At 45.7% G+C, this 14,568-nt stretch overlaps 47 non-coding genes across 47 annotated transcripts; all 47 read left to right on the forward strand.

Annotated features, from left to right (window-relative positions):
• Window positions 1–132: 132 nt before the first annotated feature.
• trnag-gcc (transfer RNA glycine (anticodon GCC)) lies at window positions 133–203 on the forward strand. Its single transcript has one exon. It is a non-coding gene; the product is annotated as a tRNA-Gly (tRNA).
• A 259-nt stretch (window positions 204–462) lies between these two features.
• trnag-gcc (transfer RNA glycine (anticodon GCC)) lies at window positions 463–533 on the forward strand. Its single transcript has one exon. It is a non-coding gene; the product is annotated as a tRNA-Gly (tRNA).
• A 259-nt stretch (window positions 534–792) lies between these two features.
• Window positions 793–863, forward strand: trnag-gcc (transfer RNA glycine (anticodon GCC)). The gene has a single exon. It is a non-coding gene; the product is annotated as a tRNA-Gly (tRNA).
• Window positions 864–1,037: 174 nt separating this feature from the next.
• On the forward strand, window positions 1,038–1,108 carry trnag-ccc (transfer RNA glycine (anticodon CCC)). Its single transcript has one exon. It is a non-coding gene; the product is annotated as a tRNA-Gly (tRNA).
• Window positions 1,109–1,367: 259 nt separating this feature from the next.
• Window positions 1,368–1,438, forward strand: trnag-gcc (transfer RNA glycine (anticodon GCC)). The gene has a single exon. It is a non-coding gene; the product is annotated as a tRNA-Gly (tRNA).
• A 259-nt stretch (window positions 1,439–1,697) lies between these two features.
• Window positions 1,698–1,768, forward strand: trnag-gcc (transfer RNA glycine (anticodon GCC)). Its single transcript has one exon. It is a non-coding gene; the product is annotated as a tRNA-Gly (tRNA).
• A 174-nt stretch (window positions 1,769–1,942) lies between these two features.
• On the forward strand, window positions 1,943–2,013 carry trnag-gcc (transfer RNA glycine (anticodon GCC)). The gene has a single exon. It is a non-coding gene; the product is annotated as a tRNA-Gly (tRNA).
• A 260-nt stretch (window positions 2,014–2,273) lies between these two features.
• Window positions 2,274–2,344, forward strand: trnag-ccc (transfer RNA glycine (anticodon CCC)). Its single transcript has one exon. It is a non-coding gene; the product is annotated as a tRNA-Gly (tRNA).
• Window positions 2,345–2,603: 259 nt separating this feature from the next.
• Window positions 2,604–2,674, forward strand: trnag-gcc (transfer RNA glycine (anticodon GCC)). The gene has a single exon. It is a non-coding gene; the product is annotated as a tRNA-Gly (tRNA).
• A 259-nt stretch (window positions 2,675–2,933) lies between these two features.
• Window positions 2,934–3,004, forward strand: trnag-gcc (transfer RNA glycine (anticodon GCC)). The gene has a single exon. It is a non-coding gene; the product is annotated as a tRNA-Gly (tRNA).
• A 261-nt stretch (window positions 3,005–3,265) lies between these two features.
• trnag-ccc (transfer RNA glycine (anticodon CCC)) lies at window positions 3,266–3,336 on the forward strand. Its single transcript has one exon. It is a non-coding gene; the product is annotated as a tRNA-Gly (tRNA).
• Window positions 3,337–3,595: 259 nt separating this feature from the next.
• On the forward strand, window positions 3,596–3,666 carry trnag-gcc (transfer RNA glycine (anticodon GCC)). Its single transcript has one exon. It is a non-coding gene; the product is annotated as a tRNA-Gly (tRNA).
• A 174-nt stretch (window positions 3,667–3,840) lies between these two features.
• trnag-ccc (transfer RNA glycine (anticodon CCC)) lies at window positions 3,841–3,911 on the forward strand. The gene has a single exon. It is a non-coding gene; the product is annotated as a tRNA-Gly (tRNA).
• Window positions 3,912–4,085: 174 nt separating this feature from the next.
• On the forward strand, window positions 4,086–4,156 carry trnag-gcc (transfer RNA glycine (anticodon GCC)). Its single transcript has one exon. It is a non-coding gene; the product is annotated as a tRNA-Gly (tRNA).
• Window positions 4,157–4,416: 260 nt separating this feature from the next.
• Window positions 4,417–4,487, forward strand: trnag-ccc (transfer RNA glycine (anticodon CCC)). The gene has a single exon. It is a non-coding gene; the product is annotated as a tRNA-Gly (tRNA).
• A 259-nt stretch (window positions 4,488–4,746) lies between these two features.
• Window positions 4,747–4,817, forward strand: trnag-gcc (transfer RNA glycine (anticodon GCC)). The gene has a single exon. It is a non-coding gene; the product is annotated as a tRNA-Gly (tRNA).
• A 261-nt stretch (window positions 4,818–5,078) lies between these two features.
• Window positions 5,079–5,149, forward strand: trnag-ccc (transfer RNA glycine (anticodon CCC)). The gene has a single exon. It is a non-coding gene; the product is annotated as a tRNA-Gly (tRNA).
• Window positions 5,150–5,413: 264 nt separating this feature from the next.
• On the forward strand, window positions 5,414–5,484 carry trnag-gcc (transfer RNA glycine (anticodon GCC)). Its single transcript has one exon. It is a non-coding gene; the product is annotated as a tRNA-Gly (tRNA).
• A 260-nt stretch (window positions 5,485–5,744) lies between these two features.
• Window positions 5,745–5,815, forward strand: trnag-ccc (transfer RNA glycine (anticodon CCC)). The gene has a single exon. It is a non-coding gene; the product is annotated as a tRNA-Gly (tRNA).
• A 259-nt stretch (window positions 5,816–6,074) lies between these two features.
• trnag-gcc (transfer RNA glycine (anticodon GCC)) lies at window positions 6,075–6,145 on the forward strand. The gene has a single exon. It is a non-coding gene; the product is annotated as a tRNA-Gly (tRNA).
• Window positions 6,146–6,406: 261 nt separating this feature from the next.
• Window positions 6,407–6,477, forward strand: trnag-ccc (transfer RNA glycine (anticodon CCC)). Its single transcript has one exon. It is a non-coding gene; the product is annotated as a tRNA-Gly (tRNA).
• A 259-nt stretch (window positions 6,478–6,736) lies between these two features.
• Window positions 6,737–6,807, forward strand: trnag-gcc (transfer RNA glycine (anticodon GCC)). The gene has a single exon. It is a non-coding gene; the product is annotated as a tRNA-Gly (tRNA).
• Window positions 6,808–6,981: 174 nt separating this feature from the next.
• Window positions 6,982–7,052, forward strand: trnag-gcc (transfer RNA glycine (anticodon GCC)). Its single transcript has one exon. It is a non-coding gene; the product is annotated as a tRNA-Gly (tRNA).
• Window positions 7,053–7,312: 260 nt separating this feature from the next.
• trnag-ccc (transfer RNA glycine (anticodon CCC)) lies at window positions 7,313–7,383 on the forward strand. The gene has a single exon. It is a non-coding gene; the product is annotated as a tRNA-Gly (tRNA).
• A 259-nt stretch (window positions 7,384–7,642) lies between these two features.
• Window positions 7,643–7,713, forward strand: trnag-gcc (transfer RNA glycine (anticodon GCC)). The gene has a single exon. It is a non-coding gene; the product is annotated as a tRNA-Gly (tRNA).
• Window positions 7,714–7,972: 259 nt separating this feature from the next.
• trnag-gcc (transfer RNA glycine (anticodon GCC)) lies at window positions 7,973–8,043 on the forward strand. The gene has a single exon. It is a non-coding gene; the product is annotated as a tRNA-Gly (tRNA).
• A 259-nt stretch (window positions 8,044–8,302) lies between these two features.
• trnag-gcc (transfer RNA glycine (anticodon GCC)) lies at window positions 8,303–8,373 on the forward strand. Its single transcript has one exon. It is a non-coding gene; the product is annotated as a tRNA-Gly (tRNA).
• Window positions 8,374–8,547: 174 nt separating this feature from the next.
• Window positions 8,548–8,618, forward strand: trnag-ccc (transfer RNA glycine (anticodon CCC)). The gene has a single exon. It is a non-coding gene; the product is annotated as a tRNA-Gly (tRNA).
• A 259-nt stretch (window positions 8,619–8,877) lies between these two features.
• Window positions 8,878–8,948, forward strand: trnag-gcc (transfer RNA glycine (anticodon GCC)). Its single transcript has one exon. It is a non-coding gene; the product is annotated as a tRNA-Gly (tRNA).
• A 261-nt stretch (window positions 8,949–9,209) lies between these two features.
• On the forward strand, window positions 9,210–9,280 carry trnag-ccc (transfer RNA glycine (anticodon CCC)). Its single transcript has one exon. It is a non-coding gene; the product is annotated as a tRNA-Gly (tRNA).
• Window positions 9,281–9,539: 259 nt separating this feature from the next.
• Window positions 9,540–9,610, forward strand: trnag-gcc (transfer RNA glycine (anticodon GCC)). The gene has a single exon. It is a non-coding gene; the product is annotated as a tRNA-Gly (tRNA).
• Window positions 9,611–9,784: 174 nt separating this feature from the next.
• trnag-gcc (transfer RNA glycine (anticodon GCC)) lies at window positions 9,785–9,855 on the forward strand. The gene has a single exon. It is a non-coding gene; the product is annotated as a tRNA-Gly (tRNA).
• A 260-nt stretch (window positions 9,856–10,115) lies between these two features.
• Window positions 10,116–10,186, forward strand: trnag-ccc (transfer RNA glycine (anticodon CCC)). Its single transcript has one exon. It is a non-coding gene; the product is annotated as a tRNA-Gly (tRNA).
• A 259-nt stretch (window positions 10,187–10,445) lies between these two features.
• trnag-gcc (transfer RNA glycine (anticodon GCC)) lies at window positions 10,446–10,516 on the forward strand. The gene has a single exon. It is a non-coding gene; the product is annotated as a tRNA-Gly (tRNA).
• Window positions 10,517–10,775: 259 nt separating this feature from the next.
• trnag-gcc (transfer RNA glycine (anticodon GCC)) lies at window positions 10,776–10,846 on the forward strand. The gene has a single exon. It is a non-coding gene; the product is annotated as a tRNA-Gly (tRNA).
• A 259-nt stretch (window positions 10,847–11,105) lies between these two features.
• trnag-gcc (transfer RNA glycine (anticodon GCC)) lies at window positions 11,106–11,176 on the forward strand. Its single transcript has one exon. It is a non-coding gene; the product is annotated as a tRNA-Gly (tRNA).
• A 174-nt stretch (window positions 11,177–11,350) lies between these two features.
• trnag-ccc (transfer RNA glycine (anticodon CCC)) lies at window positions 11,351–11,421 on the forward strand. Its single transcript has one exon. It is a non-coding gene; the product is annotated as a tRNA-Gly (tRNA).
• Window positions 11,422–11,680: 259 nt separating this feature from the next.
• On the forward strand, window positions 11,681–11,751 carry trnag-gcc (transfer RNA glycine (anticodon GCC)). The gene has a single exon. It is a non-coding gene; the product is annotated as a tRNA-Gly (tRNA).
• Window positions 11,752–12,010: 259 nt separating this feature from the next.
• On the forward strand, window positions 12,011–12,081 carry trnag-gcc (transfer RNA glycine (anticodon GCC)). The gene has a single exon. It is a non-coding gene; the product is annotated as a tRNA-Gly (tRNA).
• Window positions 12,082–12,255: 174 nt separating this feature from the next.
• trnag-gcc (transfer RNA glycine (anticodon GCC)) lies at window positions 12,256–12,326 on the forward strand. Its single transcript has one exon. It is a non-coding gene; the product is annotated as a tRNA-Gly (tRNA).
• A 260-nt stretch (window positions 12,327–12,586) lies between these two features.
• On the forward strand, window positions 12,587–12,657 carry trnag-ccc (transfer RNA glycine (anticodon CCC)). Its single transcript has one exon. It is a non-coding gene; the product is annotated as a tRNA-Gly (tRNA).
• A 259-nt stretch (window positions 12,658–12,916) lies between these two features.
• Window positions 12,917–12,987, forward strand: trnag-gcc (transfer RNA glycine (anticodon GCC)). The gene has a single exon. It is a non-coding gene; the product is annotated as a tRNA-Gly (tRNA).
• A 259-nt stretch (window positions 12,988–13,246) lies between these two features.
• trnag-gcc (transfer RNA glycine (anticodon GCC)) lies at window positions 13,247–13,317 on the forward strand. The gene has a single exon. It is a non-coding gene; the product is annotated as a tRNA-Gly (tRNA).
• Window positions 13,318–13,576: 259 nt separating this feature from the next.
• trnag-gcc (transfer RNA glycine (anticodon GCC)) lies at window positions 13,577–13,647 on the forward strand. The gene has a single exon. It is a non-coding gene; the product is annotated as a tRNA-Gly (tRNA).
• A 174-nt stretch (window positions 13,648–13,821) lies between these two features.
• trnag-ccc (transfer RNA glycine (anticodon CCC)) lies at window positions 13,822–13,892 on the forward strand. Its single transcript has one exon. It is a non-coding gene; the product is annotated as a tRNA-Gly (tRNA).
• A 259-nt stretch (window positions 13,893–14,151) lies between these two features.
• Window positions 14,152–14,222, forward strand: trnag-gcc (transfer RNA glycine (anticodon GCC)). The gene has a single exon. It is a non-coding gene; the product is annotated as a tRNA-Gly (tRNA).
• Window positions 14,223–14,483: 261 nt separating this feature from the next.
• On the forward strand, window positions 14,484–14,554 carry trnag-ccc (transfer RNA glycine (anticodon CCC)). The gene has a single exon. It is a non-coding gene; the product is annotated as a tRNA-Gly (tRNA).
• Window positions 14,555–14,568: the final 14 nt, after the last annotated feature.

Raw genomic sequence — 14,568 nt, forward strand, 5'->3', positions numbered from 1 at the left:
CCTTGTGCAGCCGCTTGTTATGTGCCCCTCGAAAATGTGTTTTTACTCAAGATCAATGTGTTCCTCGTCTCCCATCTCTTACCAGGAGGCATACCCTCACTCCCTGTGAGCATAGGTGTCACGTCACCTTGAGCATTGGTGGTTCAGTGGTAGAATTCTCGCCTGCCACGCGGGAGACCCGGGTCCGATTCCCGGCCAATGCAGAAAATGAATTCTGGTGTGCTAGAGTTCTGTTTCTTTGAAACTTTGTTATGTCACTTCTGCCAATAGACAGTACTGATTACAATTGTAAACTCAAGGGCATTAACAATCCATTAAAAATCTTGTCAACCTTGTGCAGCCCCTTGTTATGTGCCCCTCGAAAATGTGTTTTTACTCAAGATCAATGTGTTCCTCGTCTCCCATCTCTTACCAGGAGGCATACCCTCACTGCCTGTGAGCATAGGTGTCACGTCACCTTGAGCATTGGTGGTTCAGTGGTAGAATTCTCGCCTGCCACGCGGGAGACCCGGTTCCGATTCCCGACCAATGCAGAAAATGAATTCTGGTGTGCTAGAGTTCTGTTTCTTTGAAACTTTGTTATGTCACTTCTGCCAATAGACAGTACTGATTGCAATTGTAAACTCAAGGGCAATAACAATCCATTAAAAATCTTGTCAACCTTGTGCAGCCCCTTGTTATGTGCCCCTCGAAAATGTGTTTTTACTCAAGATCAATCTGTTCCTCGTCTCCCATCTCTTACCAGGAGGCATACACTCACTCCCTGTGAGCATAGGTGTCACGTCACCTTGAGCATTGGTGGTTCAGTGGTAGAATTCTCGCCTGCCATGCGGGAGACCCGGGTCCGATTCCCGGCCAATGCAGAAAATTAATTCTGGTGTGCTAGAGTTCTGATTCTTTGAAACTTTGTTATGTCACTTCTGCCAATAGACAGTACTGATTGCAATTGTAAACTCAAGGGCAATAACAATCCATTAAAAATCTTACCAGGAGGCATACCCTCACTCCCCGTGAGCATAGGTGTCACGTCACCTTGAGCATTGGTGGTTCAGTGGTAGAATGCTCGCTTCCCAAGCGGGAGACCAGGGTCCGATTCCCGGCCAATGCAGAAAATGAATTCTGGTGTGCTAGAGTTCTGTTTCTTTGAAACTTTGTTATGTCACTTCTGCCAATAGACAGTACTGATTGCAATTGTAAACTCAAGGGCAATAACAATCCATTAAAAATCTTGTCAACCTTGTGCAGCCGCTTGTTATGTGCCCCTCGAAAATGTGTTTTTACTCAAGATCAATGTGTTCCTCGTCTCCCATCTCTTACCAGGAGGCATACCCTCACTCCCTGTGAGCATAGGTGTCACGTCACCTTGAGCATTGGTGGTTCAGTGGTAGAATTCTCGCCTGCCACGCGGGAGACCCGGGTCCGATTCCCGGCCAATGCAGAAAATGAATTCTGGTGTGCTAGAGTTCTGTTTCTTTGAAACTTTGTTATGTCACTTCTGCCAATAGACAGTACTGATTGCAATTGTAAACTCAAGGGCAATAACAATCCATTAAAAATCTTGTCAACCTTGTGCAGCCCCTTGTTATGTGCCCCTCGAAAATGTGTTTTTACTCAAGATCAATGTGTTCCTCGTCTCCCATCTATTACCAGGAGGCATACCCTCACTGCCTGTGAGCATAGGTGTCACGTCACCTTGAGCATTGGTGGTTCAGTGGTAGAATTCTCGGCTGCCACGCGGGAGACCCGGGTCCGATTCCCGGCCAATGCAGAAAATTAATTCTGGTGTGCTAGAGTTCTGTTTCTTTGAAACTTTGTTATGTCACTTCTGCCAATAGACAGTACTGATTGCAATTGTAAACTCAAGGGCAATAACAATCCATTAAAAATCTTACCAGGAGGCATACCCTCACTGCCTGTGAGCATAGGTGTCACATCACCTTGAGCATTGGTGGTTCAGTGGTAGAATTCTCGCCTGCCACGCGGGAGACCCGGGTCCGATTCCCGGCCAATGCAGAAGATGAATTCTGGTGTCTAGAGTTCTGTTTCTTTGAAACTTTGTTATGTCACTTCTGCCAATAGACAGTACTGATTGCAATTGTAAACTCAAGGGCAATAACAATCCATTAAAAATCTTGTCAACCTTGTGCAGCCCCATATTATGTGCCCCTCGAAAATGTGTTTTTACACCAGATCAATAAGTGTTCCTCGTCTCCCATCTCTTACCAGGAAGCATACCCTGACTCCCTGTGAGCATAGGTGTCACGTCACCTAGAGCATTGGTGGTTCAGTGGTAGAATTCTCGCTTCCCAAGCGGGAGATCCGGGTCAGATTCCCGGCCAATGCAGAAAATGAATTCTGGTGTGCTAGAGTTCTGTTTCTTTGAAACTTTGTTATGTCACTTCTGCCAATAGACAGTACTGATTGCAATTGTAAACTCAAGGGCAATAACAATCCATTAAAAATCTTGTCAACCTTGTGCAGCCGCTTGTTATGTGCCCCTCGAAAATGTGTTTTTACTCAAGATCAATGTGTTCCTCGTCTCCCATCTCTTACCAGGAGGCATACCCTCACTCCCTGTGAGCATAGGTGTCACGTCACCTTGAGCATTGGTGGTTCAGTGGTAGAATTCTCGCCTGCCACGCGGGAGACCCGGGTCCGATTCCCGGCCAATGCAGAAAATGAATTCTGGTGTGCTAGAGTTCTGTTTCTTTGAAACTTTGTTATGTCACTTCTGCCAATAGACAGTACTGATTACAATTGTAAACTCAAGGGCATTAACAATCCATTAAAAATCTTGTCAACCTTGTGCAGCCCCTTGTTATGTGCCCCTCGAAAATGTGTTTTTACTCAAGATCAATGTGTTCCTCGTCTCCCATCTCTTACCAGGAGGCATACCCTCACTGCCTGTGAGCATAGGTGTCACGTCACCTTGAGCATTGGTGGTTCAGTGGTAGAATTCTCGCCTGCCACGCGGGAGACCCGGTTCCGATTCCCGACCAATGCAGAAAATGAATTCTGGTGTGCTAGAGTTCTGTTTCTTTGAAACTTTGTTTTGTCACTTCTGCCAATAGACAGTACTGATTGCAATTGTAAACTCAAGGGCAATAACAATCCATTAAAAATCTTGTCAACCTTGTGCAGCACCTTATTATGTGCCCCTCGAAAATGTGTTTTTACACCAGATCAATAAGTGTTCCTCGTCTCCCATTTCTTACCAGGAAGCATACCCTGACTCCGTTTGAGCATAGGTGTCACATCACCTAGAGCATTGGTGGTTCAGTGGTAGAATTCTCGCTTCCCACGCGGGAGACCCGGGTCCGATTCCCGGCCAATGCAGAAAATTAATTCTGGTGTGCTAGAGTTCTGTTTCTTTGAAACTTTGTTATGTCACTTCTGCCAATAGACAGTACTGATTGCAATTGTAAACTCAAGGGCAATAACAATCCATTAAAAATCTTGTCAACCTTGTGCAGCCCCTTGTTATGTGCCCCTCGAAAATGTGTTTTTACTCAAGATCAATGTGTTCCTCGTCTCCCATCTATTACCAGGAGGCATACCCTCACTGCCTGTGAGCATAGGTGTCACGTCACCTTGAGCATTGGTGGTTCAGTGGTAGAATTCTCGGCTGCCACGCGGGAGACCCGGGTCCGATTCCCGGCCAATGCAGAAAATTAATTCTGGTGTGCTAGAGTTCTGATTCTTTGAAACTTTGTTATGTCACTTCTGCCAATAGACAGTACTGATTGCAATTGTAAACTCAAGGGCAATAACAATCCATTAAAAATCTTACCAGGAGGCATACCCTCACTCCCCGTGAGCATAGGTGTCACGTCACCTTGAGCATTGGTGGTTCAGTGGTAGAATGCTCGCTTCCCAAGCGGGAGACCAGGGTCCGATTCCCGGCCAATGCAGAAAATGAATTCTGGTGTGCTAGAGTTCTGTTTCTTTGAAACTTTGTTATGTCACTTCTGCCAATAGACAGTACTGATTGCAATTGTAAACTCAAGGGCAATAACAATCCATTAAAAATCTTACCAGGAGGCATACCCTCACTCCCTGTGAGCATAGGTGTCACATCACCTTGAGCATTGGTGGTTCAGTGGTAGAATTCTCGCCTGCCACGCGGGAGACCCGGGTCCGATTCCCGGCCAATGCAGAAGATGAATTCTGGTGTCTAGAGTTCTGTTTCTTTGAAACTTTGTTATGTCACTTCTGCCAATAGACAGTACTGATTGCAATTGTAAACTCAAGGGCAATAACAATCCATTAAAAATCTTGTCAACCTTGTGCAGCCCCATATTATGTGCCCCTCGAAAATGTGTTTTTACACCAGATCAATAAGTGTTCCTCGTCTCCCATCTCTTACCAGGAAGCATACCCGGACTCCCTGTGAGCATAGGTGTCACGTCACCTAGAGCAATGGTGGTTCAGTGGTAGAATTCTCGCTTCCCAAGCGGGAGATCCGGGTCAGATTCCCGGCCAATGCAGAAAATGAATTCTGGTGTGCTAGAGTTCTGTTTCTTTGAAACTTTGTTATGTCACTTCTGCCAATAGACAGTACTGATTGCAATTGTAAACTCAAGGGCAATAACAATCCATTAAAAATCTTGTCAACCTTGTGCAGCCCCTTGTTATGTGCCCCTCGAAAATGTGTTTTTACTCATGATCAATGTGTTCCTCGTCTCCCATCTCTTACCAGGAGGCATACACTCACTCCCTGTGAGCATAGGTCTCACTTCACCGTGAGCATTGGTGGTTCAGTGGTAGAATTCTCGCCTGCCACGCGGGAGACCCGGGTCCGATTCCCGGCCAATGCAGAAAATGAATTCTGGTGTGCTAGAGTTCTGTTTCTTTGAAACTTTGTTATGTCACTTCTGCCAATAGACAGTACTGATTGCAATTGTAAACTCAAGGGCAATAACAATCCATTAAAAATCTTGTCAACCTTGTGCAGCCCCTTATTATGTGCCCCTCGAAAATGTGTTTTTACACCAGATCAATAAGTGTTCCTCGTCTCCCATTTCTTACCAGGAAGCATACCCTGACTCCGTTTGAGCATAGGTGTCACATCACCTAGAGCATTGGTGGTTCAGTGGTAGAATTCTCGCTTCCCACGCGGGAGACCCGGGTCCGATTCCCGGCCAATGCAGAAAATTAATTGTGCTAGAGTGTGCTAGAGTTCTGTTTCTTTGAAACTTTGTTATGTCACTTCTGCCAATAGACAGTACTGATTGCAATTGTAAACTCAAGGGCAATAACAATCCATTAAAAATCTTGTCAACCTTGTGCAGCCCCTTGTTATGTGCCCCTCGAAAATGTGTTTTTACTCAAGATCAATGTGTTCCTCGTCTCCCATCTATTACCAGGAGGCATACCCTCACTGCCTGTGAGCATAGGTGTCACATCACCTTGAGCATTGGTGGTTCAGTGGTAGAATTCTCGCCTGCCACGCGGGAGACCCGGGTCCGATTCCCGGCCAATGCAGAAGATGAATTCTGGTGCCTAGAGTTCTGTTTCTTTGAAACTTTGTTATGTCACTTCTGCCAATAGACAGTACTGATTGCAATTGTAAACTCAAGGGCAATAACAATCCATTAAAAATCTTGTCAACCTTGTGCAGCCCCATATTATGTGCCCCTCGAAAATGTGTTTTTACACCAGATCAATAAGTGTTCCTCGTCTCCCATCTCTTACCAGGAAGCATACCCTGACTCCCTGTGAGCATAGGTGTCACGTCACCTAGAGCAATGGTGGTTCAGTGGTAGAACTCTCGCTTCCCAAGCGGGAGATCCGGGTCAGATTCCCGGCCAATGCAGAAAATGAATTCTGGTGTGCTAGAGTTCTGTTTCTTTGAAACTTTGTTATGTCACTTCTGCCAATAGACAGTACTGATTGCAATTGTAAACTCAAGGGCAATAACAATCCATTAAAAATCTTGTCAACCTTGTGCAGCCCCTTGTTATGTGCCCCTCGAAAATGTGTTTTTACTCAAGATCAATGTGTTCCTCGTCTCCCATCTCTTACCAGGAGGCATACACTCACTCCCTGTGAGCATAGGTCTCACTTCACCGTGAGCATTGGTGGTTCAGTGGTAGAATTCTCGCCTGCCACGCGGGAGACCCGGGTCCGATTCCCGGCCAATGCAGAAAATGAATTCTGGTGTGCTAGAGTTCTGTTTCTTTGAAACTTTGTTATGTCACTTCTGCCAATAGACAGTACTGATTGCAATTGTAAACTCAAGGGCAATAACAATCCATTAAAAATCTTGTCAACCTTGTGCAGCACCTTATTATGTGCCCCTCGAAAATGTGTTTTTACACCAGATCAATAAGTGTTCCTCGTCTCCCATTTCTTACCAGGAAGCATACCCTGACTCCGTTTGAGCATAGGTGTCACATCACCTAGAGCATTGGTGGTTCAGTGGTAGAATTCTCGCTTCCCACGCGGGAGACCCGGGTCCGATTCCCGGCCAATGCAGAAAATTAATTCTGGTGTGCTAGAGTTCTGTTTCTTTGAAACTTTGTTATGTCACTTCTGCCAATAGACAGTACTGATTGCAATTGTAAACTCAAGGGCAATAACAATCCATTAAAAATCTTGTCAACCTTGTGCAGCCCCTTGTTATGTGCCCCTCGAAAATGTGTTTTTACTCAAGATCAATGTGTTCCTCGTCTCCCATCTATTACCAGGAGGCATACCCTCACTGCCTGTGAGCATAGGTGTCACGTCACCTTGAGCATTGGTGGTTCAGTGGTAGAATTCTCGCCTGCCACGCGGGAGACCCGGGTCCGATTCCCGGCCAATGCAGAAAATTAATTCTGGTGTGCTAGAGTGCTGTTTCTTTGAAACTTTGTTATGTCACTTCTGCCAATAGACAGTACTGATTGCAATTGTAAACTCAAGGGCAATAACAATCCATTAAAAATCTTACCAGGAGGCATACCCTCACTGCCTGTGAGCATAGGTGTCACATCACCTTGAGCATTGGTGGTTCAGTGGTAGAATTCTCGCCTGCCACGCGGGAGACCCGGGTCCGATTCCCGGCCAATGCAGAAGATGAATTCTGGTGTCTAGAGTTCTGTTTCTTTGAAACTTTGTTATGTCACTTCTGCCAATAGACAGTACTGATTGCAATTGTAAACTCAAGGGCAATAACAATCCATTAAAAATCTTGTCAACCTTGTGCAGCCCCATATTATGTGCCCCTCGAAAATGTGTTTTTACACCAGATCAATAAGTGTTCCTCGTCTCCCATCTCTTACCAGGAAGCATACCCTGACTCCCTGTGAGCATAGGTGTCACGTCACCTAGAGCATTGGTGGTTCAGTGGTAGAATTCTCGCTTCCCAAGCGGGAGATCCGGGTCAGATTCCCGGCCAATGCAGAAAATGAATTCTGGTGTGCTAGAGTTCTGTTTCTTTGAAACTTTGTTATGTCACTTCTGCCAATAGACAGTACTGATTGCAATTGTAAACTCAAGGGCAATAACAATCCATTAAAAATCTTGTCAACCTTGTGCAGCCGCTTGTTATGTGCCCCTCGAAAATGTGTTTTTACTCAAGATCAATGTGTTCCTCGTCTCCCATCTCTTACCAGGAGGCATACCCTCACTCCCTGTGAGCATAGGTGTCACGTCACCTTGAGCATTGGTGGTTCAGTGGTAGAATTCTCGCCTGCCACGCGGGAGACCCGGGTCCGATTCCCGGCCAATGCAGAAAATGAATTCTGGTGTGCTAGAGTTCTGTTTCTTTGAAACTTTGTTATGTCACTTCTGCCAATAGACAGTACTGATTACAATTGTAAACTCAAGGGCATTAACAATCCATTAAAAATCTTGTCAACCTTGTGCAGCCCCTTGTTATGTGCCCCTCGAAAATGTGTTTTTACTCAAGATCAATGTGTTCCTCGTCTCCCATCTCTTACCAGGAGGCATACCCTCACTGCCTGTGAGCATAGGTGTCACGTCACCTTGAGCATTGGTGGTTCAGTGGTAGAATTCTCGCCTGCCACGCGGGAGACCCGGTTCCGATTCCCGACCAATGCAGAAAATGAATTCTGGTGTGCTAGAGTTCTGTTTCTTTGAAACTTTGTTATGTCACTTCTGCCAATAGACAGTACTGATTGCAATTGTAAACTCAAGGGCAATAAGAATCCATTAAAAATCTTGTCAACCTTGTGCAGCCCCTTGTTATGTGCCCCTCGAAAATGTGTTTTTACTCAAGATCAATCTGTTCCTCGTCTCCCATCTCTTACCAGGAGGCATACACTCACTCCCTGTGAGCATAGGTGTCACGTCACCTTGAGCATTGGTGGTTCAGTGGTAGAATTCTCGCCTGCCATGCGGGAGACCCGGGTCCGATTCCCGGCCAATGCAGAAAATTAATTCTGGTGTGCTAGAGTTCTGATTCTTTGAAACTTTGTTATGTCACTTCTGCCAATAGACAGTACTGATTGCAATTGTAAACTCAAGGGCAATAACAATCCATTAAAAATCTTACCAGGAGGCATACCCTCACTCCCCGTGAGCATAGGTGTCACGTCACCTTGAGCATTGGTGGTTCAGTGGTAGAATGCTCGCTTCCCAAGCGGGAGACCAGGGTCCGATTCCCGGCCAATGCAGAAAATGAATTCTGGTGTGCTAGAGTTCTGTTTCTTTGAAACTTTGTTATGTCACTTCTGCCAATAGACAGTACTGATTGCAATTGTAAACTCAAGGGCAATAACAATCCATTAAAAATCTTGTCAACCTTGTGCAGCCGCTTGTTATGTGCCCCTCGAAAATGTGTTTTTACTCAAGATCAATGTGTTCCTCGTCTCCCATCTCTTACCAGGAGGCATACCCTCACTCCCTGTGAGCATAGGTGTCACGTCACCTTGAGCATTGGTGGTTCAGTGGTAGAATTCTCGCCTGCCACGCGGGAGACCCGGGTCCGATTCCCGGCCAATGCAGAAAATGAATTCTGGTGTGCTAGAGTTCTGTTTCTTTGAAACTTTGTTTTGTCACTTCTGCCAATAGACAGTACTGATTGCAATTGTAAACTCAAGGGCAATAACAATCCATTAAAAATCTTGTCAACCTTGTGCAGCACCTTATTATGTGCCCCTCGAAAATGTGTTTTTACACCAGATCAATAAGTGTTCCTCGTCTCCCATTTCTTACCAGGAAGCATACCCTGACTCCGTTTGAGCATAGGTGTCACATCACCTAGAGCATTGGTGGTTCAGTGGTAGAATTCTCGCTTCCCACGCGGGAGACCCGGGTCCGATTCCCGGCCAATGCAGAAAATTAATTCTGGTGTGCTAGAGTTCTGTTTCTTTGAAACTTTGTTATGTCACTTCTGCCAATAGACAGTACTGATTGCAATTGTAAACTCAAGGGCAATAACAATCCATTAAAAATCTTGTCAACCTTGTGCAGCCCCTTGTTATGTGCCCCTCGAAAATGTGTTTTTACTCAAGATCAATGTGTTCCTCGTCTCCCATCTATTACCAGGAGGCATACCCTCACTGCCTGTGAGCATAGGTGTCACGTCACCTTGAGCATTGGTGGTTCAGTGGTAGAATTCTCGGCTGCCACGCGGGAGACCCGGGTCCGATTCCCGGCCAATGCAGAAAATTAATTCTGGTGTGCTAGAGTTCTGTTTCTTTGAAACTTTGTTATGTCACTTCTGCCAATAGACAGTACTGATTGCAATTGTAAACTCAAGGGCAATAACAATCCATTAAAAATCTTACCAGGAGGCATACCCTCACTGCCTGTGAGCATAGGTGTCACATCACCTTGAGCATTGGTGGTTCAGTGGTAGAATTCTCGCCTGCCACGCGGGAGACCCGGGTCCGATTCCCGGCCAATGCAGAAGATGAATTCTGGTGTCTAGAGTTCTGTTTCTTTGAAACTTTGTTATGTCACTTCTGCCAATAGACAGTACTGATTGCAATTGTAAACTCAAGGGCAATAACAATCCATTAAAAATCTTGTCAACCTTGTGCAGCCCCATATTATGTGCCCCTCGAAAATGTGTTTTTACACCAGATCAATAAGTGTTCCTCGTCTCCCATCTCTTACCAGGAAGCATACCCTGACTCCCTGTGAGCATAGGTGTCACGTCACCTAGAGCATTGGTGGTTCAGTGGTAGAATTCTCGCTTCCCAAGCGGGAGATCCGGGTCAGATTCCCGGCCAATGCAGAAAATGAATTCTGGTGTGCTAGAGTTCTGTTTCTTTGAAACTTTGTTATGTCACTTCTGCCAATAGACAGTACTGATTGCAATTGTAAACTCAAGGGCAATAACAATCCATTAAAAATCTTGTCAACCTTGTGCAGCCGCTTGTTATGTGCCCCTCGAAAATGTGTTTTTACTCAAGATCAATGTGTTCCTCGTCTCCCATCTCTTACCAGGAGGCATACCCTCACTCCCTGTGAGCATAGGTGTCACGTCACCTTGAGCATTGGTGGTTCAGTGGTAGAATTCTCGCCTGCCACGCGGGAGACCCGGGTCCGATTCCCGGCCAATGCAGAAAATGAATTCTGGTGTGCTAGAGTTCTGTTTCTTTGAAACTTTGTTATGTCACTTCTGCCAATAGACAGTACTGATTACAATTGTAAACTCAAGGGCATTAACAATCCATTAAAAATCTTGTCAACCTTGTGCAGCCCCTTGTTATGTGCCCCTCGAAAATGTGTTTTTACTCAAGATCAATGTGTTCCTCGTCTCCCATCTCTTACCAGGAGGCATACCCTCACTGCCTGTGAGCATAGGTGTCACGTCACCTTGAGCATTGGTGGTTCAGTGGTAGAATTCTCGCCTGCCACGCGGGAGACCCGGTTCCGATTCCCGACCAATGCAGAAAATGAATTCTGGTGTGCTAGAGTTCTGTTTCTTTGAAACTTTGTTATGTCACTTCTGCCAATAGACAGTACTGATTGCAATTGTAAACTCAAGGGCAATAACAATCCATTAAAAATCTTGTCAACCTTGTGCAGCCCCTTGTTATGTGCCCCTCGAAAATGTGTTTTTACTCAAGATCAATCTGTTCCTCGTCTCCCATCTCTTACCAGGAGGCATACACTCACTCCCTGTGAGCATAGGTGTCACGTCACCTTGAGCATTGGTGGTTCAGTGGTAGAATTCTCGCCTGCCATGCGGGAGACCCGGGTCCGATTCCCGGCCAATGCAGAAAATTAATTCTGGTGTGCTAGAGTTCTGATTCTTTGAAACTTTGTTATGTCACTTCTGCCAATAGACAGTACTGATTGCAATTGTAAACTCAAGGGCAATAACAATCCATTAAAAATCTTACCAGGAGGCATACCCTCACTCCCCGTGAGCATAGGTGTCACGTCACCTTGAGCATTGGTGGTTCAGTGGTAGAATGCTCGCTTCCCAAGCGGGAGACCAGGGTCCGATTCCCGGCCAATGCAGAAAATGAATTCTGGTGTGCTAGAGTTCTGTTTCTTTGAAACTTTGTTATGTCACTTCTGCCAATAGACAGTACTGATTGCAATTGTAAACTCAAGGGCAATAACAATCCATTAAAAATCTTGTCAACCTTGTGCAGCCGCTTGTTATGTGCCCCTCGAAAATGTGTTTTTACTCAAGATCAATGTGTTCCTCGTCTCCCATCTCTTACCAGGAGGCATACCCTCACTCCCTGTGAGCATAGGTGTCACGTCACCTTGAGCATTGGTGGTTCAGTGGTAGAATTCTCGCCTGCCACGCGGGAGACCCGGGTCCGATTCCCGGCCAATGCAGAAAATGAATTCTGGTGTGCTAGAGTTCTGTTTCTTTGAAACTTTGTTATGTCACTTCTGCCAATAGACAGTACTGATTGCAATTGTAAACTCAAGGGCAATAACAATCCATTAAAAATCTTGTCAACCTTGTGCAGCCCCTTGTTATGTGCCCCTCGAAAATGTGTTTTTACTCAAGATCAATGTGTTCCTCGTCTCCCATCTATTACCAGGAGGCATACCCTCACTGCCTGTGAGCATAGGTGTCACGTCACCTTGAGCATTGGTGGTTCAGTGGTAGAATTCTCGGCTGCCACGCGGGAGACCCGGGTCCGATTCCCGGCCAATGCAGAAAATTAATTCTGGTGTGCTAGAGTTCTGTTTCTTTGAAACTTTGTTATGTCACTTCTGCCAATAGACAGTACTGATTGCAATTGTAAACTCAAGGGCAATAACAATCCATTAAAAATCTTACCAGGAGGCATACCCTCACTGCCTGTGAGCATAGGTGTCACATCACCTTGAGCATTGGTGGTTCAGTGGTAGAATTCTCGCCTGCCACGCGGGAGACCCGGGTCCGATTCCCGGCCAATGCAGAAGATGAATTCTGGTGTCTAGAGTTCTGTTTCTTTGAAACTTTGTTATGTCACTTCTGCCAATAGACAGTACTGATTGCAATTGTAAACTCAAGGGCAATAACAATCCATTAAAAATCTTGTCAACCTTGTGCAGCCCCATATTATGTGCCCCTCGAAAATGTGTTTTTACACCAGATCAATAAGTGTTCCTCGTCTCCCATCTCTTACCAGGAAGCATACCCTGACTCCCTGTGAGCATAGGTGTCACGTCACCTAGAGCATTGGTGGTTCAGTGGTAGAATTCTCGCTTCCCAAGCGGGAGATCCGGGTCAGATTCCCGGCCAATGCAGAAAATGAATTCTGGTGTGCTAGAGTTCTGTTTCTTTGAAACTTTGTTATGTCACTTCTGCCAATAGACAGTACTGATTGCAATTGTAAACTCAAGGGCAATAACAATCCATTAAAAATCTTGTCAACCTTGTGCAGCCGCTTGTTATGTGCCCCTCGAAAATGTGTTTTTACTCAAGATCAATGTGTTCCTCGTCTCCCATCTCTTACCAGGAGGCATACCCTCACTCCCTGTGAGCATAGGTGTCACGTCACCTTGAGCATTGGTGGTTCAGTGGTAGAATTCTCGCCTGCCACGCGGGAGACCCGGGTCCGATTCCCGGCCAATGCAGAAAATTAATTCTGGTGTGCTAGAGTTCTGTTTCTTTGAAACTTTGTTATGTCACTTCTGCCAATAGACAGTACTGATTACAATTGTAAACTCAAGGGCATTAACAATCCATTAAAAATCTTGTCAACCTTGTGCAGCCCCTTGTTATGTGCCCCTCGAAAATGTGTTTTTACTCAAGATCAATGTGTTCCTCGTCTCCCATCTCTTACCAGGAGGCATACCCTCACTGCCTGTGAGCATAGGTGTCACGTCACCTTGAGCATTGGTGGTTCAGTGGTAGAATTCTCGCCTGCCACGCGGGAGACCCGGTTCCGATTCCCGACCAATGCAGAAAATGAATTCTGGTGTGCTAGAGTTCTGTTTCTTTGAAACTTTGTTATGTCACTTCTGCCAATAGACAGTACTGATTGCAATTGTAAACTCAAGGGCAATAACAATCCATTAAAAATCTTGTCAACCTTGTGCAGCCCCTTGTTATGTGCCCCTCGAAAATGTGTTTTTACTCAAGATCAATCTGTTCCTCGTCTCCCATCTCTTACCAGGAGGCATACACTCACTCCCTGTGAGCATAGGTGTCACGTCACCTTGAGCATTGGTGGTTCAGTGGTAGAATTCTCGCCTGCCATGCGGGAGACCCGGGTCCGATTCCCGGCCAATGCAGAAAATTAATTCTGGTGTGCTAGAGTTCTGATTCTTTGAAACTTTGTTATGTCACTTCTGCCAATAGACAGTACTGATTGCAATTGTAAACTCAAGGGCAATAACAATCCATTAAAAATCTTACCAGGAGGCATACCCTCACTCCCCGTGAGCATAGGTGTCACGTCACCTTGAGCATTGGTGGTTCAGTGGTAGAATGCTCGCTTCCCAAGCGGGAGACCAGGGTCCGATTCCCGGCCAATGCAGAAAATGAATTCTGGTGTGCTAGAGTTCTGTTTCTTTGAAACTTTGTTATGTCACTTCTGCCAATAGACAGTACTGATTGCAATTGTAAACTCAAGGGCAATAACAATCCATTAAAAATCTTGTCAACCTTGTGCAGCCGCTTGTTATGTGCCCCTCGAAAATGTGTTTTTACTCAAGATCAATGTGTTCCTCGTCTCCCATCTCTTACCAGGAGGCATACCCTCACTCCCTGTGAGCATAGGTGTCACGTCACCTTGAGCATTGGTGGTTCAGTGGTAGAATTCTCGCCTGCCACGCGGGAGACCCGGGTCCGATTCCCGGCCAATGCAGAAAATGAATTCTGGTGTGCTAGAGTTCTGTTTCTTTGAAACTTTGTTTTGTCACTTCTGCCAATAGACAGTACTGATTGCAATTGTAAACTCAAGGGCAATAACAATCCATTAAAAATCTTGTCAACCTTGTGCAGCCCCTTATTATGTGCCCCTCGAAAATGTGTTTTTACACCAGATCAATAAGTGTTCCTCGTCTCCCATCTCTTACCAGGAAGCATACCCTGACTCCCTTTGAGCATAGGTGTCACATCACCTAGAGCATTGGTGGTTCAGTGGTAGAATTCTCGCTTCCCACGCGGGAGACCCGGGTCCGATTCCCGGCCAATGCAGAAAATTAATTCTG

This window comes from Siphateles boraxobius, unplaced genomic scaffold (genome assembly GCF_051911475.1).
Source record: "Siphateles boraxobius isolate OS27281-9 unplaced genomic scaffold, OSU_SipBor_1 100, whole genome shotgun sequence".
Lineage (NCBI taxonomy): Eukaryota > Metazoa > Chordata > Actinopteri > Cypriniformes > Leuciscidae > Siphateles > Siphateles boraxobius.